Here is an 18,422-nt window from a genome sequence, read left to right as displayed (position 1 = left end):
TCAAGGACATCACAATAAAATCATTCTTGTAAGAGCCCACGTCCTTTCTCTGGGTGCCCTGCACACGGGGGAGGGGGTGTGGGGTGGGGCTCTTGCAATGCAGCCCCCTTTGTGTGTAGAAGACTTGAGTGGGGTATAAGGCTGGGGTCACAATTTCTTGGGGTCCCAAATGAGAAATCAACAGACTTGAGGCGTTTAGGCTTTAAAAACAAATACGATAAAATGGAGGTTCTGCAGAAAGTAATTTGGAGTGACTGTCCAAAAGTATAAATGTCACTCCACTGTGGCCAACAGAAATGAGTGTTTACTGTTTCTTTCTTCTTTTTTTTTTTAAGTGAAACTGTCAGCCAAGTTGCAACATCCTTTTCATCCCCAGCTGCCACCTATGAGGACACAGGGGGCTGAGCACAGCACAGACACCCGGAAAGGCTGCAGCCCCTCCCCGGGGAGGCTATTAGCATCCGGGGTTCTCTAACGACGACGACGACGGGGAAACAGGAGAGGCTGATTACCATTCAGATCAGCAGCCAGGCCCGGGCTGTCTGGGACTGACATCGCCAGGTAAATAAAAGGGAATGCACTGAAGCCGGAGCCCATCCCGCCGTGGGAGGGATACGCCTGCAGCCACGGCACTGGTGGCCCCGTGTGGAAGGTGCCCCCAGCCCCCACGTGCAGGGGCTACGCTGTGTGCACAATGTAGTTTATTATTTCGTGTCACTCAGCCTGCCCTCCACCCCCAGCATCCTTAGCAGTCAAGTACCTGGACCAGTGGGACGGAGCATCAGACATGGATGGATCATGGCCCTGGATCTGAGTCTTGGTTTCCAGACTCATTTCCTGGGTTGTGGCGGCCTCTCTGTATGTGACACTGTCTGCTTGTCAGCAATGACCTGTATCAAACAACAACAGCAAAGCCGTTAGCTCCATGGCTCACGCAGATTAATGAAATGACCTCGTAATAATAGCAAACCTCAGGGGAGGGCATAGCTCAGGGGAAGAGCGCATGCTTAGCATACACGAGGTCCTGGGTCAATCCCCAGTACCTCCTCTAAAAATAAACCAACCAAATACCTGCCCCCCTCCAAAAAAAAAAAAAAATTTTAGCCAACCTTTCTCTGTGCCGGACTGTGCTCAGTATGCGCTTTTCCCAGCAACCCTTCAAGGCTGTTATTACACTGCTTTCCAGGGAAGGAAGCTGGGCACAGGGAGGTTAAGTAACCAGCCCCAGGTCACACAGCCAGCACGTGGAGTAGCCAGGGCTCAGATCTGGTTTGTTTCTGTCTCCCAGCCCAAGCCCGCGGGTAGATTAAAGCATCTAAAACTACAGATGGGGCCTTGGGCTCCCCTGCCTCGTAAGGGTTAACTCAAACCATTAAGTCCTGTGAATCACAGGCAAATTCGATTTGCCTTAAGTATCAACCCAACTTTATCTGAAAACCCATCAGCAGGGAGCTGAATGGGGCTGTGCTGATGCGGGGGGTTCGGGGCCTCTCCGGGGAATGTCGGTGGTAAGACCACACCCGCCCACATAAATCTTGTCCAGGAAAAGAAAAGAAGCTGGATTGTGCGGGGGTAGGGTTACTCCAGCTGCCGGGACCCCCGGCTCACAGACTCTCAGGGAGATCAGAGGGGAGCCAGGCCCATCTGATTCTGGGCCCAGAGGGCCAGGTTGGAAGCAAAGGTTCTCAGGTTTCCAAGGAGGGAAGGTTCGCTGGGGAGCTGGGACTGAAGGATGAATCTGCACTGTGTGGTTCCTTAGATAAGTTGGGGCGGCAGACTGGATAACGCGCCGGACTCCTAGCTCAGATAAGATTGAGGCCTCGTCTCCGACTGTGTTACTAATACTCTGCTCGGCCCCCTGCCTGCCCAGGCGGGTAAGGAGGGGCGTGCTGCTCTTTCCCTGCAAAGTGAGAAGAGGCAGGCCCCACACCACCCCCGCCCCGGAGGCAGGAGAACCCCCAGATTACGAACCCAAGGAGGGAGGTTACTGACACGGCCAGGCCAAGGACATCTGGTCCCACCCAGCCCCAACTCCGTGGTGAGGCTGTGGCCACAGCCTCTCTCTTAGCCGCAATGTAATCACATTGAATAAAACATGGATATTGTACCATAAATACTGCGTTTTCATAAATCTCTTTGTGAGACCATGTGGTATGCCAGAAACTATGAAATACACATCAAAACCTATGACAGCCTCCTCTGAGCATTTTATATAAATCTTGACCTGCAGGAACATTTCAGGGCTAGAATCTAAATGCCAGGAAACACGCAAAGGCTTTTTCTCCACTGCAGTGAGATCCTAGCAAAACATTAAAAAAAAAAATGCAAGTTCACCTTTGGGACCCACACGTTGTGCATTTTCACCCCAGGAAACGTGTTTCTGTTTGCCTGAACAAGGACCACGTGTGCCCCACATCCCTGCTCCGCGCTGACTCCATCTGCCAGGCAGGAGCCAAGCCCTCCTGGGTCCACGGCGTCCTCTGATGCCAGTGTGTCAGCCGGCTTCCCCCCAGGCGTGCCTCCCTCTCCTCCCCCATCCTCCCATCATGGACCTTCTGTCTCTCAGTATCCAGTAAATATTTCCATCCAGAGAGTTAGTTAATTCTACTAGATACATCCTGTCTCTCACATGCCCGCCGTATTTTCTCCAACCTTCTAACCGCTTCCTCCTCATTCTCTTGAATCTCATTGGAGTTTCTCCAGGAAATTCTCTACCCACATCCTAGCCCTCTCTGCCTTCCACTGGGAGCCAAATGTGAACCAGCACAAGGGATGAAGGATGTAAAAGTAGTGTCGGTGATCCAGGGACACCCAGGAGGAGCCGTGCAGGTAAATACAATGACACTCTGCTGTTCTCCGTTTGGAAAGCTCTGGAAAGTACCCAGAAGAGCCTTTCCATCTCTGTGAGTCTCTAACTACTCATTCTATTTCTTCAAGGAAACCCGCTTTCCATAAGCACTAGCATTCAAGATGAAACTTCGCAAACACCATTTTCCCTGATGTGACGGTGTTTCTGTCGTCCTCCATCCTTCACAGTGAGAGCCCTGATGGTGTGGTTGTTTTTTTCCCCTGAGCAGTTCATCCAGACTGTGGCTCCAGTTGTTTGGGGACTGGTCTGCGGGGCAATCGAACCTCATTTATGTGCAATGCTCTCTCCATGGAGAAGTGTGGTCTGAACAGCAAGCATTTACCCCGTGCTGCTGGGCCCATGCCTGGGAGCGGGGTACTGTCCGAGCATCACCTCGGCTCCTGTCAGCCTCCCCTCTCGTTCCAGCCATTGCCCTGGGAACCTGGTCCCTGCAGGTCACAATCAGCTTCTCACAGATGTGAACTGCCGGCTTCTAGCCCCACCACCCCGGTCTTCTCTCTGATGCTGGGTTGCATAACACCTGTGGGAACTGAACCGCACACGCGTCACCCAGAAGTGCAGCGTTAACACTGGTCAGGATGTACTCTAGGGGAAAACCAGGAGGAGACAGGCTGTTTCTAAATGTTCCCAGCTACACACGTGGATTACGTGGAGAACCAGACAGGAATGCAGCTTCTGAGAGCAACGCCTGTCAGCCTGACTGTGGTTCATTTTGTTCTACTGGGCGCTCGAACCAGAAATGTATTTGTGACAAACCCCAGAAAATCTCCCATTAACATGAGACTCCATAAAGACAATTAAAGGAAGTGCTGGTCCTTGCCTGGGTGCTGGCAGCTGGCAGCATATGGTTGCTGAAGAACAGGCCTTCCTGGGATGGGGGGGAGGGTACAGCTCAGTGGTAGGGCATGTGCTTCGCGTGCACGAGGTCCTAGGTTCAATCCCCAGTATTTCCATCAAAAAAACAATGAATTAACAGATACACACTACTGTATATAAAATACATAAACAACAAGTATCTATTGTAGAGCACAAGGAACTATATTCAATTTCTTATAATAAGCTATAATGGAAAGAATAGGAAAATACATATATGTATGTATATGTATAACAGTCGCTTTGCTGCACACCTGAAGCTAAGATTTTACACTTCAATAAAATATAAGAATTAAAAAATAAAATAAAAGATTTTTTAAAAAGGAGAACCTAATTACCTTCCCCTCCCCCCCCCCCCAAAACACCACCACCAACAACAACAAAGAATTGGCCCTCCTGGCTCTGGAGAGAGCCTCTGCCAGGTGTTACAACACGTGCAGCTGGGAGCCGAAAGCCAAGATGAACAAGCCTGACCCTTTCATGAATATTCTAGTTTCCTTGGCTGGAAAGTTTAAGATGTGAATTCTTTTACTCCAATAAGATCAAAACTCAATGGAGGATTCTGCCTGGGGGCGGTGAGATGCTTTCCAACCCTGTCTCCCCCTCACTTCTGGAAAGCTCCACGCGGAGCTTCTAATCGCCTCGGGGGCTCTCCGGGACAGGCTGACTCTGGAGGCCTGGTGGGGTCACAGGGCTCTTTCTGAGGTGGACGCAGGACGGCGGCTCTCGAGCGCCACCTGGAGGCAGAGGTGGCTGAGTACTCGGGGTTGGGAGGCTCAGGCCGCCAGGGGCGCCTGGGCAGAACCCTGTCCGCTCCGCCCGCCTTCGTTCATTTGCTCAACCTCGCGCTCGGGGCCCCGGACGAGCTCAGGCACGGCCGGGGCCCTGGGACACAATTAGGACCTGGGGAAGGGCCAGCGGACGCCAGAGCTCTCCCGGCTTCCTTTGGATTTGGGGTTTTTTGTTCTTTTCTTCACATTTAGTCTTACCAAATGTATTCCAACCCTCGGGACTCTTAGAGCTCAAGGGCGAAATGCTTATTTTTATGAACTAAGTCAACAGAGAGTAAGTAGGAAATCCACGGGTCTTGACCCAAATGCTATCGCTTCCCTTGATTCTTGTAAAGAATCAGCTTCGTGCTCAGCGAGGAGTATGTTTTCTTAGTTCCCAGCCTAATTATGGCTGGCTTAGAAAACTCTGTTTTCAAAATGTAAAACACTACCCCAATTCTTAGAAAGAGTTCTCAGGCGCCTTTTAAATCCCAGAAATGTAATGCCCCTGAACCCAAGCGAACGTAGCTACAATCTCAGGGGGTTTATGAATCACCTCTTCCCCCAGGTCATCTACAGATGGATTAAATGTCCCTCAAGATCTGTTCACCGCCTGAGAGCCAAGCAGTACAACGGTTCTAAAGAGCTGGTTCCAAGCTGTTTTTAGAAGCCTGATTCTCTACAGGACGTCTGAGGAAGCAGCCCTGGGCTTCGTGCATGCTGTTCCTCTGCCTGGAACTCCACCGCTCCTGGGATCCAGCTATTTTTTGTAATTCTGGGGGCCGACTGGGATTGTACTGGCGGTTCTCAGAGTTTCTCACGCAGTTACAGTCAGACAGCGGCTGGGCTGGAATCATCAAAAGGCGACTTTACTCACATGTCTGTGATCTGCTGGGGTGGCTGGGGCAGCCGGGGGCGGACTGGCAATCTCTCTCTCCAAAACGCTACTGCACGCAGCTCGCCTGGGCTTCCTCACCGCATGGTGGTCTCAGAGAGGCTGGACTTCTAATTTGGAATCTGCCTACTCCCCAGACAAATGTTCTTAAAGGTCCGGGCAAAACTTCAAGGCTTCTTAGGACCTAGCCCTGGAAGACCCAGAAAGTCAATTCTGCCGCATTCTATAGGTCAAGTTAGGCCGGCCCAGCTTCAAGGAACTCAGTCAGTGGATTGCCAGATCTCCTCCACCTGCTGGAGGGGCGGGGGTGGCTCAGTGGGGCTCCAGTCTCTAGGAGTCCCTACTCTTAGAGAGACTAGAGCCCTAGACGTTGAGACAGAGCCGGGGCACAGAACACCAGGCAGATGCCACTTTCCATCACTGAGGTGTGAGGTACGGCAGATTATGGATGAGTGTGAGTGAGTGTGCACGAGGATGGTATGTGAGCATGAGTGTGAGTGTGTTAAGTGTGTGAGCCTGAGACAGTGTGAGAGTTTGGGGTAGGAACAAGCAACACCCGGTCCCTCTGGGACACTAGACCCAGTGACACAAGCCCCCTCATTGTCCGCGTTCCTCTCGTCCTCTTGAACTTCCCAGCCCACCACCCTGCCCCACACTCTCAGGAGGAGACGGAGGAGTCTCAGGACCAGGGGCTCCAACCCTGGCTGGGTGCAGCCTCGTCTCTCACCTCCTCCAGAGAAGCCGGGTTCAGCACCCAACACTCAAATATTTTCCTTTTCTGTCATTGCTAACTACAGCTCCGCCAGTCCCCAGATCGCTGCATGAGCTCACCACCGTAATTAGCAGTTTTCTGATACCATCCTAACACTAGTTAATTATTTCCTGGGAGACGGAGCAAATTTTTGGATGCCACTGGTAAGTGGAGAAATTACACTCCAGAGAGAAGCCCAGGCCCTTGTGTGTTCATCCCACGGCAGTGTGGTCCCCGGAGGGGCTCGGGGACCTGGAGTGGGGTCGGGGGTGAGGACCTGCGGGAAGACCTGGTCATCACCACCGTGTCCCTGCCTTGCTTCTCCTCTGCCTCACAAACACTGAAGCTCTGGGACCTGCTCCCCTGTGGTCCTTCACCGATGCTGCGGCTGCTCCACAGCATCCCTGGCTAGGGGCTCCGGTGGGAAGAGAGAAAGTTTGTCCTCGTCCCCCTCCTTCAGCTGACTGTGCAGTCCCCACCCTCTCTGTGTCCTGACATCTCTAAACCATCTTCACCCCACATTCTTAGGGCCCTGCTTTGTGTCTGCTTATTCCCTCGGGGCCAGTGTGACTTGTGGCCCCCGCTGGCAGGCGGGGCCTCCTGCAGGGGTGGGACAAGGTGGTGAGGGGGGTTCAGGCACAGACATGGCTCCTCACGGGGGTGCAGAACCCCCCCAACCACCACCCTACCTCTCCTCCCAGGGCCCCTTGGCTCCCCAGGGAGAGTGAGAAGGGGGAACCGAGAGTTCTGGGGGCACACGGTCACACGGGACACACCACAGACCCTCTCAGAGGCTGGCCTGGTGAAAAGAATCAAAAGCACCCACAAGGCTATTTTTGCCCGGGTTATTCTAGCGCCGGGAGCAGACGCCGGGCTTTCCTGCCCCAGTTACTCAACCACCCCAGTGGCGTCTTCCTTTCATAAGTGAGAAAGTCCCTTCTGGGGGGAAAGTCTAGGTTCCTTCTCTGTTCCCAAAACTCAGCGGGGGCTGCAGGGGGGTCCAGGCAGGCGAGGCGCCCTCCCCACCCCGCGGCCCCACCCCCCGCTCCGGCTCTATGATGCTCCTGCCGGCCACGTGCCACCTGGGAGATGCTGTCCCCTGAGCCCTGCCCCCCAGGACCCCTTGAGCCCCGGCTGCTGTCGTGAGGGGCCGTGCGGGGCTTTCTGCTGTGTCCCGAAGGCCCAGGCTGCTGCTCAGTGACAGCGTGACCACCTGAGCCAGCTTTGGGACAGCCCGGATGACACCTCCTGTCCTGGGTGAAGGGCTCGTAATTCCCTCGATTTGGACCCGAACGAGTCACCCTGCCTGGTGCAGAAGCCCCGAGACCCAGCAGCATCTTCTCGGCCCCTGAAGCCCGGCCTCTCCGTGGCATCTTCACCCCCGCCCGAGAGGGGCCGGCTCCCCTTCCCGAAGCTGCCGGAAGAGCTGGTGGGAGGTGCGAGCCTGGCGCTGCGGCCAGAGCAGCCCCGCCCCCCCGACGCCGTGCAGACGCCTGAGGGGCAGTCGCCTCACACCCACCTCTGCTCAAATCCCGCACAACCCTTTCAGGGCCGCCTGTGTCCTGAGGCCCTCCCGCGCGTCTCCAGCCAGGGGCGTCCTCTCTCTCTGCGCCCGCACAGCCACCCTGAGCCCTTTCACTCCCTCCTCGCGTTCCTCCTGACACCTTGGAGAGGCCGCATCGAGGCCGGGCTCCAAGCGCAGCTCCGCCGTGGGCCGGGCCCCTCGCCCGCACTGAGCCTCAGCTTGCCCGCCGGTAAAATGGGAGTACAAGTGCGGCCTCGCGGAGTCGTTAAGAGGATTGAGTGAACACATGTGAGGCCCTGGGACCGTGGTCTCACACACGTGGTAGCTATCACTGCATCTTACCTTCCGCCCAGGCTGTAAGCACCTTTCCTTTATTGGTAGAGTAGTGACTGCCTGCCAAGTGCTTTCACTGCTTCAACAATCCTCAGACCAGTTCCAAGAGCTGGGGGTCACCGTCCCATCTCATAGGTGGAGAAGAGGAGGTTCAGAGAGGTTAGCTAATTGGCCCAGGTCACACAGCTTAGTTGTTAAAAAATCAGGGATGATTTCGAACTTAGGCCCTTCCTCCAGCTTGTCACATCAGTCCCCTCTCCCTCCACAAAAACCCCCAATGACAAGTCAACCTTTTTCTGAAATATATTGCAGGTTAGCCAGAGAGGTTTACAACAGATGATATTTAAAATCAGTTGTGCTCTTCAAGAAAAATCAGATGTGTTCCAGGCCTCGGTCTAAGAGGGCAGTGGTTTACACAAGCCAAGAAGCATCAGGCGCTTCCACCAAAATAGATAGGTTACTGCTTCCCTGTGTTCTGCCCTGAGTATGTGCCACCGAGTCCGCCCACGGCCGGGACTTCTGGATGGAAGAACAGATGCTCAAACGAGGTTTGCTGTTTGCAGGAAGGGAGAGTGAATATTGTCTCCAGGTATGGGGATTTGTGTCTGAGGAGAGGCAGTCTTATCAGTCTATCTTGGGCTCTGCCGCTTCCTCCCCAGAGCCTCAGTGTTCTCCTCTGTGCAATGGGACTGTGGGAAATCTTCTCCAGGATGCCTGTGGCCCTTACTCTGCAGGAGTCCCTGAGTCACTCATCTTAGATGCCTTAGGTTACATCTGATTTCTAGAAGGTTTGCCTGAGCAAGTAGGATAATGGGCTGAAAGGTGCCCCCCCAAAATGTGTCCACACCATAATCCCCAGAACCTGTGAATGTGACCTTATTTGGAAAAGGAGTCTTTGCAGATAAATCAATTTAAAGATCTTGAGATGAGATCATCCTGGATTACCTAAGGGGGCCCTAAGTCCAATGACAAGTGTCTTATACAAGACACACAGAGGAGGCCACGTGGACACGGACACAGAGGTCTGAGTGATGCAGCCACAAATCAAGAAATGCTGACAACCCCACCAGAAGCTGGAAGGGGCGAAGAACAGATCCCCTCCTGCCGCCTCTGGGTGGATTCTACCCTGTGGCACTTGACTCTGGATTTGTGATTTCCAGAATTGTGAGAGAATAACTTCCTGTTGTTTCTGGCCATCCGTCTTGGGGTCATTTGTCCTTGGAGCCACTCAAGACATGGATACCAAGAGTTTTATACGAACACAACTCGATGATACACATGTTCACTTTCAAAACACAAGTCGGTTTCACCTGCAAAAGTTTCTAAAAGGAACTGTTTGGCGGAATTACTGTGACTGAAATCAAGATTAGCCGCAGTCTGTTAGAACACGAGATGATTTCCAGGAAAAGGAAGCGGTGTCCGAGGAACTGACTGAACGAATCCCTCTGGCTATTGGGATAGTTGTCACCTTTACTGAACGTTCCCTTTGCTGGGGTCATTCTGTGGGTAAGTCGTCCCCATCTGAAGATTCTGGAACATCTCTGGACCATGTCAGCAGCAGAGACGCACCACAGGGCCTAAAACCAGTTGACGGTCGCACAGTCATTTGCCCCCGGAAGTAGCTGGTGGCCCTCTTATCCACAGCTCCAGCCCAGGGCAGCGAGCACACCCTCCAGGTGTCCACAACGGTGACAGCATTGCTCCAGACCAGACCACCGACAGGACCCTCAGAGATACCTGGCCATTCTCGCACACGGTCTGGCTAGCTGCTCCCACCGCATTCCCCGCAGCATCCTTCTCCAGGCCCACAGCCTCCCTCACATGCTGGCACCCACGCCCCAATAAGAAAACAAAGGCCACGGCATGAGCTTCCTGCATATCCCATCAGTTGCCTCTGCCTGGTGAACGGTCCTTCTTTCTCCCCTTCCTGTCAGAGGACCGGCCCCCTCTCCAGTCTAGTCCAGTCTCCCCCCGGGTCTGGGCCCCATCTCCTCTGGCCTGCTCGGGTCCTTCGCTTCACCCTCAGCAGCGCCTTCCCCTGGGATAGAAACACGGCCAAAGACACTCTTACGTTAAGAAACCACCCACACCGAGGGCGTGGCGGGCAGTTCCTGGATGAAGGAAGCAGGCTGATCCGTGCCTCGTGAGATGGACCTCAGCCTCGCCAGAAACAGGGATGTGAATTAAAACCACCAAGAGGCATCGCATTTTAATCAGTTTTGACTGATATGTTTCCATCACATCAGATCGCCTGACATGAAGAACAACCCCACGAGGCCCGGAGCTGGTAAACGATGAGACTGGGAGCTTTCATTTCGGAAAGAACCTAAGTGGACATCAGAGGAGGGCAGACCTGTAACCTGGGGCGACGTCACACGACACGGATGGTCCCTCGGGTCAGCACAGCGGCTCGGCGCGGGCGGGGCAGGGGGAAGGGTGGCCTGGGTTTGAGAACATACGCTTGGTCAAGATGACTTTCTTTTGTTTTACTGAGGAGTGGAGGACAGCGCAAAGGATGTTCTCAAGTTTAAGGATAAAATGAGAGGCTTTTAGCTGTTTAGTTCCTCCAAGGAGCGCCCCCATGCAATGATCACGAGAGTCTGCACAGCGGGCAGTCTGCTGGGAGAGGAGTCAAGGTCCAGAGCTCGCTGCCTGGTGTGTGTGTGTGTGTGTGTGTGTGTGAGTGTGAGTCTGTGTATGTGTTCCCACGTGTGCACACGCAGGCTTTGGAGGGAGGCTACACCGGCACTTCAAGGTCTACCCTGGTACCTATCATTTCCCATTTCTTAAAAATCAATGTGATGCATGTGGAAACCTATTAGAATTTGATCGAGTTGCCAGTGGGGCTGATGGTGTCGAATATCTTCTTGGTAATTTTCGGTACTGTGGAAGATTTCACTTCAAAAGTCTGGCCCTCGGTCCTGTCACCTTTCCATTTGCCATCCCCAGTAGAAGTTAGGAACTACAGCAGCTTGCAAAACTTAGGAATCTTTTGCAAACTGCTCATATTTGTGCTTTCTGTAACCCCGACTTTTGTCACCAGGATGATCAAAGCAGATGTGGGAGCAGAAGAGATCTGTGTATCCGCTTTGGGGGTCAGGAGAAGGGGGGGCCTGGGAGCCCACACTCTGCAGCCAGGCTTGGAGAATGCGGATTCCAGAGGGGATGGAGGAAAACTGAGACGCCAGGACCTGCTGTGATGAGAAGGGAGAGACCCACACCCGCCACAGTCAGGGAGCCTGGCCCTGGCTCACCACAGAGGGCCATGTGATGATGGAACCAGCCTCTGCCCCACCTCCCCTTCCTTCACGGCTGGCCTGGGAGTTTCCACCCCCGTCCCGCTGGCCAGGTCCTCACTTTTCCACCCAGGATTCCGTCCAGCAGTCAGGCCCTACCCACCATCCTGGAAAGGCTGCTTTGACCCAGGCCTTCAGTGACCTTATGATGGTGAGAGCCTGGGGTCCTCTGCAGCCCTCAGTATTACGCGTTTATGTGTAGCCTGATTTTGTGACACTATTGTTGGTGATAAGATTATAAAGACTGATAGTAGATTTTGCCAAGAAATAGCAAGCCACACTGAAGTTACAGGCATAAATTGAAACGCAAGGTGTCTCGTTTAAAAGGCCATTTCTAAACTTAAATAACAAAATCACTAACAGAAAATGTTGCTAATCCTCAAGGGATATCATGAATTTCACTAACAATGTAGAATTATTTTTCAGATTCTATTCCCCAAAGTATCAAATGACAGAGTAATCGATTAAGTTTTTTTTTAAATGCAAGCAAAATGAAAACAGACACAGAAAATACCAAGAGCAGGCATCACATGAAGCACAGAAACAGTCAATTTGCCAAACATAGTTGAAAGGGGACCAGAGGATAGCAAAGGGTACGAGAGATCAAGAAAAACGTTTTTAAAAGTCTGTGCAAAACCGAGATTTGCAGAAACTAAGTACTATGCATAAAATAGATAAACAATTTTCTACTGTATAGCACAGGGAACTCTATTCAATATCTTGTAGTAATCTATAATGAAAAAGAACATGAAAATGAATATATATGTACATGTATGACTGAACTATGATGCTGTACACCAGAAACTGACACATTGTAAGCTGACTACACCTCAATTAAAAAAAAAAATTCTGTGTGAATCTGTTGGCTCTGTAGCCTTTACAATAAGGAATATGGTGTATTTTGAAAACATATGTGTGTATATGCATGACTGGGACATTGTGTTGTACACCAGAAACTGACACATTGTAACTGACAGTACTTCAATTAAAAAAAAAAGAATATTGTGTATTTGATAATCATTTGCAAATTGTGTGCTTTTTACCCTTTATATCAGTTTTAACATTTCAAATGAGCGAGAACCCGTGTCAGCTGGGCGCAGCTGCCAGGCTTTCTACAGGGCGGTACACGTTCCTTGGATGCCTTTTAAAACTTGTCAGCTGAGGGAAAACACACACAGTAAGTTACACAACGTGCAGAGATCGTAAGTGTATTCCTCAATGTGGATGTGGAGTCATACAACAAAATACCACCAGCAACTGAAAGGCAAGACCTCCTGGGCACCGAACAACCTAAAGGAATCACACAGACGTGACTTGAGCGGAAGGACTGGGCGGGGGAGTGTATCCCATGTGATTACTGGATCGTGTGATCCTCTGAACTTTGCCTGCCCTTCTCCTGAAGAGTGTAACACCCTTGCCCAGGTCCAGGGTTCCAGATGGTCTGCAGCTGCTTCCAGGGCTGCTGTGCAGTTACAATGCCCAGACGTCAGGGGTGGGCACTGGGGAGGCAGAGGATCCATGGGGAAGGAGTCAGCATAGTCAGATGAATGAGAGCCCAGCCTACGTTCACCTGCTGGCAGAGGCCACCTGGGTGAGGGCTGCCGCCTGGACCCTCGCAAGAAGTCCAGCCAGGACACCCAGGATCCGACTTCTGTGCCTGCCTTCCGCCCCATCTAGAAGGGAGACTCCCAGTCCAGGGTATGGGTGGGGCCACAAAATGGCCACACCGGCCTCCCCTCCCCTCCTCATCAGGTCACCTCCCCTGGGAGCAAAATCGTGCCTTTTGACAGGGGCACCAAGCTGCAGAGGAAAAGCGCCTCTCCCCTCTGCATTCACTTACTGCTCCACCTTTGGAGGCCAGCATTCCATTCATGCTTTTGAAATAAGGAGGATTTGCTCCCCTGGGGGAAATGGCGACACATTATCAATATTTAGAGTTAAATGGCGCATACATGCATCTTATTAAAAACAAAACCAAGTGGACAAAACATCTCCAAGTGCTGAGGGGCTCTGAGTGGCCACCGGCTTGATTTAGATTAATTTTGCCCACAGGGCAAGGCTCTCTGGCTTGTCTGGTTCAGAAGCCACACCATGCACGTGGCTACTGAGCACATGCAGGGTGGCGGGTCCCCACGGAGACGGGCACTGAGTTTGAAATCCACACACAAGTGTAATAACTCATATGGGTTACATATTGAACTAACACAGTGGGTTAAATTAATTCTATTGTTAACATTTTGCCTGTTTCTTTCAATTTTTTTTAAAATATAACCACTGGATGACCCGTGACCTACCTTGTGGCTGACATCACATTTCTGTTGTTTTAAGGGAACGTTTCCCTGCACACCCCCAAGGGAATCCAGGCTTTTAAAAATAACCAAAATGACAACCACCAAACCAAGCGCTTTGCTTGGATGTTCTTGATATTCTAAGGATTTCCTGCCAAGCAGGGTGGGCGTGGTGGTCCTGACGCTGGCAATAAAGGGTGTGTGGCCTGCGGAGAATTTACAAACAATAACAAAATCCAGTCTAAGGTCAGTCGGCTCTGGATGATCCCCTAAGTTGCTACTTCAGAGGTGAATGGCTCCTAGAACCCCAGCCCCACCGGCAGGTGCACACTGGGACTTACCTGTGGGATACTCCGGTCTGCTTCCTCCCCAGGGGGCTGACATCCTCTCTGCTGTGACCTGGCCCCTGGCTGGTCAACCACACTGGCCTTGCAGCCCTGACTGCTCACCCCACCGCCATGCCCCCTCTCTGGGCCTGCGCCCCTCCCCACAGCCCGCAGCCAGGAGCAAATGCCCTTCTGGGGGGTGAGGCGCTGCTAGCTGCTCAGGGACTGTTGGGTTCAAAAATGCTTTGGTTGCCTCTGTGGGTTTGGTGCTACACGGAATGCCCAGTGGCTGCAAGAAGCCAGAATTTACAAAAGGCCCCTGTATTCGTCTAAGTTCTCCAGAGAAACAGAACCGACAGCTCGTGTACAGAGAAAGGGATTCAGTGTAAAGAACGTGACCATGGAGGCCGGCAAGTCCAACATTGCAGACCGGTTGTCCTGGGTCAAGTCCAAAGGCTAAAACCTGTGCAGAACCAGGAGGAGCTGGTGGTCCAGTGTGAAGACTGTCTGGTGAGCGGAGTTCTCTCTTATGAGGGAGGGTCCGTCTTTTGTTCTATTCAGGCCTGCAACGGGCTGGGTGAGGCCCCCTCCTGCGATGCCAGGCCATCTGCTTTACTTACAGTCCAGCCATCCAGTGTGACTCTCGTCCAGGAACACCCTGACTGACTCACCCGGAGTAACATTTGACCACTGTCTGGGCACCGCAGCCCAGCCAAGCCGACGGGGCTCCAGGGGGGCGGGGGGGGCGTTTGATTAAGCTCAGAATCACTTCCCTGGGGCTTCACGGCTTAGTTTCTTTTACTGCGTCTTAGCTTTTAGATTTAGGACCTTTGGAAGGTAGAGTCTCATCAGATCACCAAAATGTGCACAAAACCCGCTTTTCCTGCATGACATGCACACCCCTGGGTCGGATACCCGGGAGGCTGGGAACCACTTCCCCTCCCAGGCACGGCCCTTCCTTTGTCCTTGCTCTCCTGCACCTCCCGGGGCCCAGGTTCGTCCATACCTGTGTCTGCACTGCTGACCCCACTGTGTCTCCCGGCTCTGATAGGAGCTCTTCCCAGCTGAGCGATTGAGGTGATTACACAGAGCTGCCCCGACACACGCACTGAAGCTAAAAATAGGCATTAGAAGCCAGGCTGCAGGGGAAGCTGGAGGGAGTGACCCAGGCTCTGCAGGCTGGGGCGGACGCCAGTGTGGCTCCAACTTAAGCTTATTGAGCACCTACTGCATACAGCTCATGGGGTGAGGTGGGGGTCCTCTCTTTCCCCGCGGCTCTGGGAGGGAGGACTCTCCCATCCTCTCTCACACCCGGGGAGGAGGCTCCTCGTTTGACTGGTTAGTACTTGGCACCCACTGGGTCCCGCCCACCCGCAGGTACCACGCTCCAGCCTCCTCTTCCACTCCAAGATCCACGCTGATGGTGCCTGCAGGGGCCCAGGGCTGGCTTCCCCTGCAAGGAGAGGGGCTGGCACTTCCTTGTCATGCGTCCTTCCACCCGCATGGCCGTGGCGCTGGGGAGACCCGGCAGACAAGCAGGGCGGCTCCATGCAGGTGCGGGGCCAGCACCCTCCTTCTTGCTGCCTGCGTGGCCCAACTTTGGCTCTGGGGGGACTGTGGGAACCCCACATTGTTGTGGGCGGCTCAGACCAACCTGAGCTTTGTTTCTAGAGCGGAGCTGAGACATTTGTCCCCAGAGGAAGCTCTGCATGGGACCAGCTGAACGACTGCCTCCCGCAGTGTCACCAGGTCAAGGATGTGGCAGGCAGGGAGGGTGCCACACCGGAGGCTGCACAGCCTGGGGCACGGCTCTCAGGGGACGGCCTCTGGGGGACTCCCAGCTCTCACTGATTTTCACCAGCTCCTTCCCCTGGACTGCGGAACAAGAGGACGAAGTTGTGGATGGAGCATCTCCCCAAGGCCCCCCCAACGGCCAACACGTCCCGGCTCACACCCCAGGCCATCGCCGCCCCGCAGGCCTCTCTTCCCTGGGCACCCAACCCTGGAGGAACACGCTCATGTGCTGATGCCTCTCCATGGCTTGTCTGCACTGACTCCAGACCCAAGTGGAGATTAGATTTCCCATTTTATAAATAAGAAAATCAAGTCTTGGAGAAGTGAAGGGGGTCACCCCGCCAGCGTGGGATTCAAACCCTGGTCTTGGCCGGCACCATCCACCGAGCAGCTGGAGCCAGTCTCTCACTTTGCATCAAGACTCTCTGAGCCCCCGGCTTTGGCCTCGATTTATTGTAGTGGGTATCTGACCTAGGGAGGGGATCTGGAGCTGTCATTAGCTGTGAGCCAAAAAGATTACACAAGAATTCCAAAATCCTCTAACAACAACAATAATCACGGTATTATTCTGAAAGCCTATTTCCTACACGGAGACTCTTTCCTCCGGACTGGAGGGAGGGACTCAGCTGTGCAGAAGAGGAGCGTCTTCACCCCTCCTAGGGCAGCTCCTTTCTCAAACCCAAACCCGCCTGAGACCCGCCCCTCCCCGGCCCCGCCCCGCCGTGTCCCTTCATTCCTGAGCGCGCAGCGACACCGTGTGGCCATTTCCCAGTGCTGCCACTAGATGCTCTTAATTCTTCATTTAAAAAAAAAGAATCACGAGACTGATGTCTTTTGTTAGACGTTTAAGAGGCAACAAAGTAGGAGGAGGTAGTCTGAGCTTGTGGGGACACATTCCCTTCTGGCCTGCTGACCAGGGCAACCCTTGAGCTCAGGAAGTGGGCTGAGGACGCCACCGTGAGGCAGTTTCGGGGACAGCAATGCGGTGATCAGGACCTCAAGGTCTGTCTCCAACCTTACACTAACCTCAAGGTCCACTTCTGCCCTCTCTTGGCCTCTCCGCCTCCCCTATCCCCCTCCCCGCCCCCAAACCAGGCTGCGGCAACTTGGCGAAAAGGTCAAGGCCAACAGGTGAAATCAAGGAGACTCTGCTTTGGGGTGACCTCCATATTCTGGAGGTGGAAACAGGGGCCTCTTACGTGAGAGGGGAAGGTCCAAAGGGGTTATCTTAGACTCTCCCTTATTTTACAAATGAAAATGAGGGTCAGAAGTTTTTGGAGGTCTCGCCTTAATGCCACCCAGCAAGGAACTGCATACAGCCACTCCTAACATTTATCAAGTCACGGTGCTTGAACAAGGTAGGGGGTGTTTTCTCTCATATAACTTAGAGGGGTAGGTGGCCCAGGGTAGATGGCTGCATGATGTCATCTGAGAACCCCCAACTCCTCCACCTTCTGCTCCATCAGCCCTGAAGCATGACTTCTACACACAAAGTTACAAAGTTACCTCATGATCACAATGGGGTTGCTAGAGCCCCACCCAGAATTTTTAAAAGATCACTTGAATGTGTAAAACAGAAAAATCTTGTTGCTTTGTAAAAAGGCTCTTGCCTTCATAAAAGAACTCACTCCAAGATTCCTTTGACCGGAGCTCTTCAGTATTAAGATATTTTAAAGTATTAACTAGTTATCAAAATGGCCCCAGAACAGAGGAATGTAAAACTATATCATGTGACAGCCTGTACATCGAAGGTCAACCAGAAAGTACGACGCATCATGATATAGATCAGTGGGAAAAGCGAATTGCATTTATAGCCAGTTTTCCCACTCCCCTCCCCCATAAAGGGAAGTCCAGCTCTGCCTGGGATTTCTGATGAGAAAAAATGCAGAGTGGGCCTAAGGAAGCGTTCTGTTCCACGATCAATGCCTGTGCGAGGGCGATTGTGCTTTGTTCTCTCGAAGACATTTGTCCTGGGATCTCAGCTAAGACTTGCTGAGCTGAGTGCGTGGTTGGGGAACCAGCCCGCCTCTCGCACCCCTGCGCTTCAGTCCCTGCAGTTCCGCGAACGTCCAGCAGACGGCGCAAAGTCCCTTGTCCTGCAGAAGGAATGTCACCAAAATGGCCCCCTTTTCTGAACTCACTTTCTTCCTTTATTCATGATTCACCTATGATTCACCTGTGAGCCTAAAGCTGAGCTCCATGCACATATTGAAGAGATGAATTAAGATGGGGTTCCTGCCTTCTTTTCTGTCTTCAGGTCCCAATTCTGTTACTCCACCGGGTTTGCCTAGCTTGACCGGCAGCTAGCCCAACCGGAGACCCCTGAAGCCTCACAGCAAAGAGACCTGACCAGCTCAGCTCCAACTAGACACCAATGACTCCAAGTTCCTGTAAAACCTGGGCCAACAGCTTACTGTTTAGGCTACTTGCCTCCACAGAACATGCAAGTCTTTCGTAGACAACTGATCAGTGATGGCAGGTGTACAGGACTTGACCGATGATAACCCGAGGGTTTCAGTTCCACACTTACCGCGACCTGGGGCAAGTGCCTTAATCTCTCGAAGCCTGTTTCCTTATCTGTAGAAGGGGAATAACACTGAATCACCCCCATGAAGTTTTCACAAAGTTGGTATAAAGGAATTAATATATATAAAGCCCTTGGCACGTAAAATTTCTCAAAGTGTTATTTAACTCATGTGACT

The 18,422-nt window shown here is 52.7% G+C and overlaps 1 long non-coding RNA gene across 1 annotated transcript; it reads left to right on the top strand.

Moving 5' to 3' along the window:
• Window positions 1–216: 216 nt before the first annotated feature.
• On the top strand, window positions 217–12,088 carry LOC116660370. Its single transcript, XR_004315838.1, has 3 exons — window positions 217–228; window positions 5,941–5,946; window positions 11,954–12,088. It is a non-coding gene; the product is annotated as an uncharacterized LOC116660370 (long non-coding RNA).
• The last annotated feature ends 6,334 nt before the right edge of the window (window positions 12,089–18,422 follow it).

The sequence above is a fragment of the Camelus ferus genome, chromosome 28 (genome assembly GCF_009834535.1).
Source record: "Camelus ferus isolate YT-003-E chromosome 28, BCGSAC_Cfer_1.0, whole genome shotgun sequence".
Taxonomy (NCBI): Eukaryota; Metazoa; Chordata; class Mammalia; order Artiodactyla; family Camelidae; genus Camelus; species Camelus ferus.
Note: the sequence above shows the minus strand (reverse complement) of the source record. Positions and strands in the feature narration are given on the sequence as shown.